Source organism: Antechinus flavipes, chromosome 6, assembly GCF_016432865.1.
Source record: "Antechinus flavipes isolate AdamAnt ecotype Samford, QLD, Australia chromosome 6, AdamAnt_v2, whole genome shotgun sequence".
Lineage (NCBI taxonomy): Eukaryota > Metazoa > Chordata > Mammalia > Dasyuromorphia > Dasyuridae > Antechinus > Antechinus flavipes.
This window is the reverse complement of record NC_067403.1, coordinates 196,665,405-196,674,420: the sequence shown is the minus strand read 5'-3', so window position 1 is coordinate 196,674,420 and position 9,016 is coordinate 196,665,405.

The following is a 9,016-nucleotide window of genomic DNA, read 5'->3' as shown; positions in this document are numbered from 1 at the left end:
TTTTATTTTTTTCTGTCCCTGAACAGAGTGAGAACCATTTTAATCATTGATGTGTGAGATTTATCTGATGATTTTCAAGCCAGAGTCTGGGGAATAGGGACACTGGAGGAGCTTAGCAAATATTTGTTGAGTAAGGATTATAAATTAAGAGCTATCAGGAATCTCAGAGATTATTTAGACCACATTTCTCTCCTCCTATTTTACACATGAAGAAACTGAGATCAGAGTGGTTAAATGGAGATATATACACACAGGTGTGTGTATGCTGTATGTATATTATATATATAAAATAAATATGGAATTATATAAACACACACACACAGACACAGACACACATATACATGTTAAGTGGACATACACATGTATATACATAGGTATGTGTTGACAATATATATATGTTAAATGGAGAAGGACATGTATATGGTGGTTATATGTGTGTATGTGTGTGTGTGTATATATATATATATATATATACACATACGTATATATAGTGTTATTTTTATATACATGTGTGTGTATGTATGTATTCTAGTAGAAATTGATTTTGGACCAAATATAGCTCAACTCTCTCTCTCTTTGTCCCTTTCTTCTTCCCTTCTTCCCTCTCCGTAGGCAGAAATGATCCAGGGAAATCCTGCATGTAGTCCCTCACTCCCATACAGCAAACAGAATAGGTTTAAAATTAATTTCACCTTAAATTCAATTCAACAAATATGTGTTTATTAAGTACTTTTTTTGTGTGTGTAAAAGCACTGTGCCAGGTCCTGAGGATATAAAGACAAAAGTAAAATAGAAAAAGTCCTTTCCCTCAGGAGTTTGTAGCTGATTGGTGACATACAACATGCTCACAGATAAATAAAATGAGGTCATCAGAGAAGGGAGGCAGAGCTTAACCAGCAGGGACTAGTTTCCTGGAGGAGGTGGCCATTGGGCTGAGCCTTGAAGGGAGACAAGGTTCTTAGAAGCAGAGATGCGGGATAAGAAAAGGAAATACCTTGGTAGAATCCATAGAAGACTGCTAGAATTCTGGGCTCCAGGATCTGGGGATTAACCCATTATGGCTAGCATATAAAGTGGGTAATGGGGAATAATGGGAGTTAGAAAGGTACATAGGAGCCAGATTGCTGAGGGTGTTCAGTGTAAGTATTTTCTTATAGGCAGCAGTGAGCCATTGAAGGTTATAGGGAGAAGTGAATTCTAAACTCATGAGGGAAAGAGTGATGCAAGGGAAAGCAATGGATGGAGACGTTCATTAGTCTGGTTACATTAGTTACTGCCTGTGGGCAAGTTTGTTTCCTCTTTTATTAAAGTGGGGAGAAGGATTCTTGCAACAGCCTTCTCTTAGACCAGAGAGTCTTTGTGAAATACAATGCAACAGAAGCGAGGGCTGTTACTTGTTACATGATGCAGTTAGTTCCCAGACTTCTCAGGGCCTTCAATTCCCTCAAGCAGGTACAACCCAAGTCATTAAAAGCAGAGCCAACCAAAACAGCCTCCTTGCAAAACCCTCACCTCCTTTCTCTCCTCCTCTCTCTCCTCACCCCATAAATCCTTCATCAGCCAGGAGGCTGGAAGAGAGGGCCAGTCCCGGATGCCAAAGGGCGGGAGCTCCAGAGATGGGCTTATCCAATTCCAGCTTTGGGGGTGAGGCAGCCTTACCTGTTGTAATAGTGACATACTGTGTTGGGGAGGTGGGATGGTGGGTGTGGCATCTGTGGGTCTCCAGCCAGAAGCTGTGGAGCCACAAATGTTTTCCTTCTGAGTCAAAATCAATTCATCTTCCATAAGATTGTGCCCTTTCTGAGGCCGGAACCTGGATTCGTTCCTTCTCTGATTTCCCTAAACTGTAAGATCCCAAACAGCAATCAGCCCTGGGCTCTGGGTAACCACTGGCTGTATCAGTAATTCCTGAGCCCCTCCGGATGCCCCCATTGTGAGCCCAACTTTGTACTCTCATGTGGACAGGACTCATTACTGGGGTTTGGAGTAAAGGAAGAGGAGTCAAAAGTCTTGCCCTCAGGGAGCTTCCACTCTTGGGGGGGGTGGACAGAAGGGGAGACAAAGCTAAGCCCTGCCTAGGAAGCTTATAATCTGGGGGACACAGAATCTCCTTAAGGATGTGTAGGAGATGGAGGAAGTGTAGACTCAGGCTGTGTCTGCAGGGAGCTCACATTCTGGCTGGGAAAAGACAAGATCCATACAGAAAACATTTAGGAAAAAAGACAAAACAGATGACCTGCTAGGGTTCAGCCTTGTATGTGCTGGAAGGTGGTTGGGGTCTCTACGGGCTAGCATGGTCTTGAACAAGCCCAGATCACTCCTACTCTTGGTCTGGGAATCAGGACACCTTGATCATAATCCTAGTTCTATTACTTATTTTTACTATTTGTAATCTTGGACAAGACACTTAACTTCCACCAGCCTCAATTTCCTCCTCAGTAAAATGAGGGGGTTGGCCCCTACAGTCCCTTCCAACTTCACTTTCTCATGACCCAGATCAGCTCAGGAGTTTTGTCCAATGAGAACCTTCAGGAAAGCATTTTGCAACCATTAAAGCTCAATTATATTATGATTTCTAATCACTGGTCATTTATATGTTTTGTTACTCTCTGGACTTGCTGGGGAGATAGAGCTTGCTTGGGATGAGGAGGTACACAGGGTGGTCACATCGGCCACCAGGCGTTAGTGAGGTCCCTCTCAGAGGAGCCATTGCAGACAGATGGAAGCCAAGGCAGCAACTGACCCTTTCTCCCTCCCAGGCTTGTTCCCTCCCTCCCGTGGGGACAAATGTTCCAGGGTTTAAAGAGAGGGAAAATGAACAAACTCTAGTGTAAAGACTGAACAATGAGTGTCTTTTCTCAAATGGGGTTTGGCCACACATTCAAATGGCCTCCCCTAGGCCACCCTCCAGCCCACCCTTAACTGCCATGCCCAGACACAGAAGCCCCTCTGAGCTCATGTGCCAGATGGGTCTCTGGGATCCATGTTTCCCCCTGGGAGAAAATGCCCTGTCCAGTGGCCGTTGGCTCCTTTTACTTCTCCTGTTCTTTCCTTGGGTCTGTTCTACCCAGGACTCCCTCCCCCTCCCACTAACCTACCACCTGCAGGGGAAGGGGACACGGGAGCTGGCACCCAGAGGCAGGCAGAGTTTCAATGAAGGCTAAATAAGGCCTGGCCAAAGTGTTTGGACTCTGTTCAAAGAGGGGCTTGGAGAGTAAGCAAATGTTGGCAAAGTCCGGGATCCGAAACACCAGGCTTGGGCAGTTCTAATAAAAGGCTCTTGTCATTCTGTTCTTTGGGGGCCCAGCTGGAAAGAACTGGGCTCCCATTGCCCGCAGGGAATTGATGGCTGACGGTTTTCAATAGTGGAGAGATCCTTTTCTCTCACCCTCTTCTCTTAAGCTCTGTTCCCCCCACCCCTGACCCAGTCATCCTTCCATGTTTCTCCTCTTTGCCTTCCCTTTCCAAAGCTTCTCCAGAGAATAGAGGCAGAGTCCATGATGCACAGGAAAGAGTTGGATCTGGGGGGTTGGGAGGGGTACGAGGGGGGAGGCACTGGGCGCTGAACCAGGCAGAAGGTAGCCACCTGCATGTGGGTGAGGGATTGAGCTTGTGCCAGGGTCCAAGCCCACCCATTGACTGCCATGAAAGGCATTCAGGGAACCAAAGGGTAGAGGAAGGGGAGGGAGTGGGCCCTGGACCTGAGATTTGGAGAAAAAGGATGTGGCAAGGCAACTCATAAAATGGAGAGAAAGTCCACTGCTTCTGCAGTTAGAGGACCTGAGTAACATTGGGTAAATCAGTTCACCTTTCTCAGCCTCAGTTTCCTCATCTGTATAATAACAAGATTGGACTAGATTGACTCTAATGATCCCAGTAGTAGCCTCCCAGGTCCAGCCCCAGAAAATCTCAAAACTCCTGGGCTACCTTGTCACAATAAGGCTAGCAGTAATATCCCAAAGCCTCCTTTCCTGAGGTCAGCAGGAGATTTGAATATAAACTCACTGCCAGTTTCCCAGGAGTCTTCTCTCCCCATGATATCCAGATCAGTGCCAGTCCCCAGGCCCAAGTTCCCTGTCTTCCGTTCCTGGTTCTGCCAGATCCAGATAATAACCGAAGAAAACCTCACCAAACTTTACCTTTTGGCAGGGGGCATTTTGCTCCATTTACTCTAGAGCCCTAATAGGATACCTAGGTCGGGTGCCCATTCTCTCTATTCCATTTTGAGAATACTTCTGCCCACTCCCAACCCCATATCCCCCAAAAAACTTGATTATAAATCTTTCCTCTCTGGCTGCTACACTTTATTCTGTTTTAGTCTTTCCTTAGGAGCATGATGATCTCAGCAGCTACCCCCTACATCGGATCTATGACTTTGTTGTTGTTGAATTGTTTCAGCCATGTGTGATTCCCTGTGATCCCACTTGGGGTTTTCTTGGCAAGATATTGGAATGATTTGCCATTTTCTTCTCCAGCTCAATTTACAAAGGAGAGAACTGGGGCAAACAGACTTAAATGACATGTCCAAGGTCTCACAATAAGGAAGTGTCTACATTGGATTTGAACTCAGGTTTTTCCACCTCCAGACCCATTGCTCTATCTATTACACCACCTAGCTTCCCTCTACCTCATTTAATTCTCATATAATTTACTACCTTGGACAGATAGATGGTAATGACTTTATAGTCAGAAGCACCTAAGTTCAAATCTGGCTCCAGACACTAACTAGGTGTATGACCCTGGACTGGTCACACAACCCTATTTGCCTTAGTTTCCTCATTTGTAAAATGAGCTGCAGAAGGAAATGCCAAAAAAATTCCAGATAGGGTCATGTAGAGCTGAAAACAATGACTGAAGAACATATTCAGGACACTGAAGCCATGTTCTTGAGGAGTTCCTCTTGAGGGATAGAGAAAGAACAGACTACCTGCCCTCAGAGAGCTTACAGTCTAGGGAGACTGACTTAGAAGGAGTAAAACTCCCTCTCTTTTTCTCTCTGACTGTGAATCCCCTGAGGGAAGAAGGTCTTCCTGACGTCACCCCTATGAGTAAACACCTATACAAAGACTGATGGAGGCAACTTAAGCAACTTTCTTCCCCTAAGGGATGTTTTTCTTCCTACAAGGTAAATAACATTCAATGTTCTAAAAAATGGCTGCTCGTGGCTGAGTGGGAGGAGAAAGGTTTGGCCTTGGTCCCTGGGTTCATAATTAGGTTTCTCCACTGCCAGCTACAATCCTTGGATGGGCGTGGGTTTGTCTCCCTCTCAAGTCCCTGCCTTACAAACTGGATACAGAAGACTGGACTCTGTAGAGGAGGAAGAATAGTCCCATTTCTGTAGCACTTTAAGGATGATCATGTTGGGAGAGGGGCATTTTGCTTCTTTTGCTTCAGATTCCCAATGGGGCACCCAACTCCTGTACCCATTCCCCTTTTCTACTCTTTTTTGAGAACTTATCTGCCCCCATTATTCCCAGAAAACTTGATTATTTCTCTTTCCTCTCCACTTCACTTCATGCTGTTTGTAATCTTTCCTTAGGAGCATGAGATTCCAAGAGCTTGGTAGGGTAAGTCATCAGGGATTGTTACTTTGACTTTCCAGAAGAGGAAAGGGGCTCAGAGGAGAGTGACTAACTGGAGACCATACAGCTAGTCTGTGCTAAAGCTGGGCCTGGAGAAGAAGTCTCAACTCCTAGTACAGCATTTCACTAATCATCTCTGTTCTCGTTCTCTCTCTCTCTCTCTCTCTCTCTCTCTCTCTCTCTCTCTCTCTCTCTCTCTCTCTCTCTCTCTCGGAAGCTAAGTGGTCCAGTGGATAGATCCCTGGGCCTGAAGTCAATGGCAAATCACTCCAGTATCTTTGCCAAGAAAACCCCAAATGGGGTCACAGAGAATCAGACATGACTGAGGAGACTCCATAACAGCAATGACAACAACAAAGTAATAGTCTCTGGTTGTAGGAAGCACATCAGCGCATGCTCCTAAGGAAAGACCAGAAAACAGAATAAAATGGAACAACCAGAAAGGAATGAGAAATACTCAAGTTTTCTGGGGAATGTGGGGGGTAGAAATGCTCTCAAAGAGGAGAAGAAAAGGAGAATGAGCACAGGATCTGGGTGCCCCATTGGGGCTCTTGAGCAAATGGGGCAAAATGACCCTCTTCCCAACAAGTTAACTCTGGTGGGTTTTTCTTAGGTTATTATCTGGATCTGGCAGTACCAGGTACTGGAGGAAGGGAATAAGAAGTCTTGAGTTCAGATCTGATCTCAGACACTTACTATCTGTGTCACAACAGGCAAGTTATTTAACCTCTGCCTGCCTCAGTTTCCTTCATCTGTAAGTGGGGATAATAGCAATACTTACTCCTTAGGGTAGTAGTGGGGATCAATTGAGGTTATTGAAAAGCTCTTTGCATAGTGCCTTGCATATAGTAGATGCTCTATAAATCTTAGTTATTACTAATATTAATTATATCTCATTATATTCATATCTGGATGGAGTCCTCTACCCTTCCTGACTTTCAGAGCTCATCAGTCTCTTTATCTTCTCCTTTTTTTTAACTTTTCTTTCCTTCTTCTTCTCTTCCCTTATCCCCTTTCTCCCTTAGTCCTTTTCCTCTCTCTCCATCTCTTTTCCCATATCTCTTTCCTCTGTGCTCAGTCCTTAGCTCTGTCCTCCTCCCTGCTCCTTGTCTCTATGTGACTCCTGCTCTCTCATAGGCCATGATTGATAGCTGGAAGATCTGTTGATGAAATGGGGGCACCCAGAGAGGTTAATTGTTAAACCCCAGGTCACATGCATAAAACAGTACAAGGATGGAATGGAATAGAAGGGTAAACACTTTGTTATTATCTTATTTAGTGATAATAATGAGTAATCTTTACATAGTGCTCAGGGTGGCTAGGTGACACAGAATTAGGAAGACTAAGTTCATATCTGTCCTCAGACACATAGTAACTGGGAAGGTCACCTCACCTTGTTTGCCTCAGTTTCCTCATCTGTAAAATGGAGAAAGAAGTGGCAAACCCCTCCAGTATCTTTGCCAAGAAAACCCCAAATGGAATCATGAAGAGTCAGGAACAACTCAACACAACTGAATAGCAATTCAGTAAATATAGTAAATATAGTATTTACTATGTTCCAGGCACTGTGTAAAAGCACATTTTACAAATATCTCATAATAATAAAAGAATAATAATAAGTAACATTTATATGTGATTACTATGTGCCAGGTACGATGCTAAGCCATTAATAATTATTATCTCATTTGATCCTCATAATAACATTGGGAGGTAGTGTTTTATGATTTCCATTTTATAATTGAGAAAACTGAGACAGAGGCTAAATGACTTATTCAAGATCATACAACTAATAGGTATCTGAGGCTAGATTTGAATTTAGGTTTTCCTCCTTCCAGACCTAACTCTCTTTTCACTGCACCCTGAACTCTACCTCCACTGTTTTCCCCACTAAAGGACACTATGTTCTCTTTTCCTGTTTCTCTCTTATCTCTCAAGTTCATAGAATTGGAGATTTACAATTGCCTAGGTTCTGGCTTCTTTGTGAACTCTGCTATAACCAATCTATATCTGGTGCATAAATTTCACCCCCTTCCTTCTTTATTGAGAGTTAAAGAGTTTACAGGGCTTTGGAGAAAGTAGCTAAGCTACCATCTTGCTCAAATAATAGGTCTGTCAATGAAGCAGATCTGATTCCAATTTGATGAGCAGCCAATCAATGCAATGGACACATGCACAGTTGGATGTAGAGAATGAGGAGGCAATTGATGTGTTCCATTGGCCAATGGGAGGTATTTGCTTTAAAAAGAGAACCTCTGAGACTTCAGAACTGTGGTCCCAAGGCAAATAATACATTCACAGTAAGAAAAGTGAGATTTGGTTTGTCTACATCCCAGCTGATAAAGTATAGTTTTCTCTTTGTTTTGATTATGTCCTTTTATCCCCAATTCCTTTATTGAATGCAAAACAACATGTATGTGTGCATGCAAATATATGTACATATACACATGTGCACATACATCTATGTATATGTGTATTTAATTAAGTTGTCATTGGCAATCAGATGGAGCTAGGTTGGAAAACCAGCTTGGTTCTGGGAAAATACTTTTTTCTTCCATTAATCATGAATCATGAACATTATTGTTCATTAAATCATTTTGTTCTCATGGTTAGAACAACAAAAAGCCGCAAAAGTCCCTGAACATTTTGTTTTAGTGGATGTCAGTGTTTTACTTTATTATAAAGCTGTGGATGGTTTTATCCCCTTTTCTGTATTTCTGTTACATGTTGGGCAGTCTCTTAAGTGGGGATAAATTGTTCTGAAGAGATTGATCCTAGATCACTTTGATTCATTGAAAAGAATCCTGGGATTTGGAATCAGAGGAACAGCTCTACCTCTTTTTCTGCTACATTTATGGCCAGTCTTCTTAACTTTTTTCTCCTGTAAAATGAAGAGCTTGAACTAGATGCTTCAGAGGCTCCTTTCAGCTTCAGATTATAGAATGCTGTGATCCTTTTGATGCTTTCCTTTTTATCCTTGCAAGTCCAGGACCTAACACAATGCCACTGTAATGGGGGAGAGGGAAGAATTAGTGAGAGGGCATCGTAAATTAGCCTGCTTATGGAGAACTATGATGTTTGTAATGGAAGTGACTTGGAAAGACTGGAGAAACACTGTAGAGAGGAAAGGGGAAAGGGAAGAGAAGAGAAGAGAAATGAGACTAGAGGAGGTGAGGAAAGAGAGGAATAGAGAATAGAATAGGCTGTAAGTGGATCAGCTAAAGGAAGTGGGGATAGTAATGGTGGTGGGAAAGACTTTTTAGAGTTCCCCCAAAGAGTAATGTGAAATGGCTCCTTGCCCAGAGAGAATTTAGAGAAGAACTCAAAAAAAGAATTTAAAAATCAAATGGGAGATACTGAAGAAAAATTAAATCAATAAAAATCATCCAAGAAAAACAAAATTATGAAAAAAAGCTAACCAAACAGAAAAAAGAGGT